This window comes from Rhinopithecus roxellana, chromosome 3, assembly GCF_007565055.1.
Source record: "Rhinopithecus roxellana isolate Shanxi Qingling chromosome 3, ASM756505v1, whole genome shotgun sequence".
In the NCBI taxonomy this organism is placed as follows: Eukaryota; Metazoa; Chordata; class Mammalia; order Primates; family Cercopithecidae; genus Rhinopithecus; species Rhinopithecus roxellana.
The window spans coordinates 90115194-90118885 of NC_044551.1; positions in this window are offsets into that span (position 1 = coordinate 90115194).

Below are 3692 nucleotides of genomic sequence, written 5' to 3' on the forward strand. Positions count from 1 at the left end.
GCCTTGGCCTCCCAAAGTGCTGGGATTACAGGTGTGAGCCACTGCGCCTGCCCCCCCAGTGTTGATTGTTCCTGTGTTTGTGTCCATGTGTACCCAGTGATAAGCTCCCACTTATTAGTGAGAATGTTTGGTATTTGGTTTTCTGTTTCTGAGTTAATTCACTTAGGATAATGGCCTCCAGCTGCATCCATGTTGCTACAAAGGACATGATCTCATTTTTTATGGCTGCATAGTATTCCATGGTGTATATGTACCACATTTTCTTTATCCAATCAACCATTGATGGGCACCTGGGTTGATTCCATGTCTTTACTAATATGAATAGTGCTGTAATAAACATATGAGTCCAGGTGTCTTTTGGTAGAGCGATTTATTTTCATTTTGGTATATGCCCAGCAATAAAATTGCTGGGTCAAATGGTAGCTCTATTTTTAGTTCTCTGAGGAATCTTCAAACTACTTTCCACAGGGGCTGGACTCATTTGCATTCCCATCAACAGTGTATAAATACGCACAGAATACACTTTGAAAACCACTGGAATAAGCAGCTAAGACAGTCCTGTATTCAACGAATTTGTAAAATGGGATTGATAAATTGTCTTCAGTTGTGAAGAAAAGAGTACACATTGTTGCTACATATTCCTGTAACCATCCAGCAGGTTCTCCTTGCCCACTGCCCAGACAGTCTATATATCCAGACAGGAACTGCAATAGAGAAAGAGTCGAATTCATGCAGAGCTGGCTGTACAGGAGACCAGAGTTTTATGATTACTCAAATCACTCTGAATTTGTTTGGCTGCATGTTTAGCTGCATGACTCCTAAACCATAATTTCTAATCTTGTGGTTAATTTGTTAATCCTACATAGAGAGTCTGGCCCCCAGGCAAGAAGGGGGCTTGTTTTGGGAAAGGGCTGTTATCATCTTTGCTTCAAGTTAAACTAAAAACTAGGTCTCTCCCATAAAATACCTAGGAATCCAACTTACAAGGGATGTGAAGGACCTCTTCAAGGAGAACTATAAACCACTCTTCAAAGAAATAAAGGAGGACACAAACAAATGGGAAAACATTCCATGCTCATGGATAGGAAGAATCAATATCATGAAAATGGCCATACTATCCAAGATAATTTATAGATTCAATGCCATCCCCATCAAGCTACCAATGACTTTCTTCAAGAATTGGAAAAAACTACTTTAAAGTTCATATGGAACCAAAAAAGAGCCCACATTGCCAAGACAATCGAAGCAAAAAGAACACAGCTGGAGGTGTCACACTACCTGACTCCAAACTATACCACAAGGCTACGGTAACCAAAACAGCACAGTACTAGTACCAAAACAGAGATATAGATCAATGGAACAGAACAGACGCCTCAGAAATAACACCCCACATCTACAATCATTTGATCTTTGACAAACCTTACAAAAACGAGAAATGGGGAAAGGATTCCCTATTTAATAAATAGTGCATATTTATACACTGTTGATGGGAATGCAAATGAGTCCAGCCCCTGTGGAAAGTAGTTTGAAGATTCCTCAGAGAACTAAAAATAGAGCTACCGTTTGACCCAGCAATTTTATTGCTGGGCATATGCCAAAATGAAAATAAATCGTTCTACCAAAAGACACCTGGACTCATATGTTTATTACAGCACTATTCACATTAGTAAAGACATGGAATCAACCCAGGTGCCCATCAATGGTTGATGGCTAGTCATATGTAGAAAGCTGAAACTGGATCCCTTCTTTACACCTTATACAAAAATTAATTCAAGATGGATTAAAGACTTAAATATTACACCTAAAACCATAAAAACCCTAGAAGAAAACTTAGGCAATACCATTCAGGACATAGGCATGGGCAAGGACTTCATGACTAAAGCACCAAAAGCAATGGCAACAAAAGCCAAAATAGACAAATGGGATCTAATTAAACTAAAGAGCTTCTGCACAGCAAAAGAAACTACCATCAGGGTGAACAGGCAACCTACAGAATGGGAGAAAATTTTTGCAATCTACTCATCTGCCAAAGGGCTAATATCCAGAATCTACAAAGAACTTAAACAAATTTACAAGAAAAAAGCAAACAACCCCATCAAACAGTGGGCAAAGGATATGAACAGAAACTTCTCAAAAGATGACATTTATGCAACCCACAGATACATGAAAAAATGCTCATCATCACTGGTCATCAGAGAAATGCAAATCAAAACCACAATGAGATACCATTTCACACTAGTTGGAATGGCGATCTTTAAAAAAATCAGGAAACAACAGATGCTGGAGAGGATGTGGAGAAATAGGAATGCTTTTACACTGTTGGTGAGAGTGTAAACCATTCAACCATTGTGGAAGATGGTGTGGTGATTCCTCAAGGATCTAGAATTGGAAATACAATTTGACCCAACGATCCCATTACTGGGTATATATCCAAAGGATTATAAATCATGCTGCTATAAAGACACATGCACATGTATGTTTACTGTGACACTATTCACAATAGCAAAGACTTGGAACCAACCCAAATGTCCATCAATGATAGACTGGATTAAGAAAATGTGGCACATATACACCATGGAGTACTATGCAGCCATAAAAAAAGGATGAGTTCGTGTCCTTTGTAGGGACATGGATGAAGCTGGAAACCATCATTCTGAGCAAACTTTCACAAGGACAGGAAACCAAACACCGCATGTTCTCACTCATAGATGGGAATTGAACAATGAGAACACTTGGGCACAGGGTGGGGAACATCACACATTGGGGTTTGTCGTGGGGTGGGGAGCTAGGGGAGGGATAGCATTAGGAGAAATATCTAATGTAAATGATGAGTCAATGAGTGCAGCACACCAACATGGCACACGTATACCTATGTAACAAACCTGCACATTGTGCACATGTACCCTAGAACTTAAATTAAATACACAAAAACAAACAAACAAACAAAAAACTAAGTTTCTCTTAAAGTTAGTTCAGCCTTTGCCCAGGAATGAACTAAGACAGCTTGGAGGTTAGAAGCAAGATGACGTCGATTAGGTCAGGCCTCTGCAACGTTCATAATTTTCTGTTACAGTTTTTGCAAGGCAGTTTTATTCCTGAAGGTTGTCCTCTTTTTTCTCTTAATGGGGTACTCCTCCAGAGGGATATTACGATTTATCAAGTCCTTCTTACATCACCTCCCTGGAGGGTAGAAAGGCATCCACGTCAGTGTCCTTCCCCCTCCTGTTACTGAGGTTTCCTCTTCACAGAGTGGCTGCTGAACACGGTATGCATAGAAGCAAACAATGGTGAAATGGTTCCTGTCTGCAGAGAACCAGAGCCTTTAACATTCCTGGTTTGAGACAAAACATTCAGAGCCTCGTTGGTGAGTGTGAGTGATGCTGGCCTGAGAGAGCCTCGCTCCAACGAGGCTGTTGAGAGGCAGAGGCGGCTTGAGGACCCAGCAGCGCTCACTGCTTTGTGTGCAGGGGGCCCCGTGACCCTGGTCCTGTGTCACGACAGCTGGTCATCCATCTGTCCCCTCTCAGTGCAACTGGGGACAGGATAACATGAAGGCCAAACCTAAGTGATTCTGTTTTCTTTTTCTTTTCTTTTTCTTCCCTTTTTTTTTTTTCCACTAGCTGCTGATGGTTGACAAAGGGATTAAAAGCAGAAAAGATTAGACCTCTCTTTCAATACTAGCAGCAACAAAT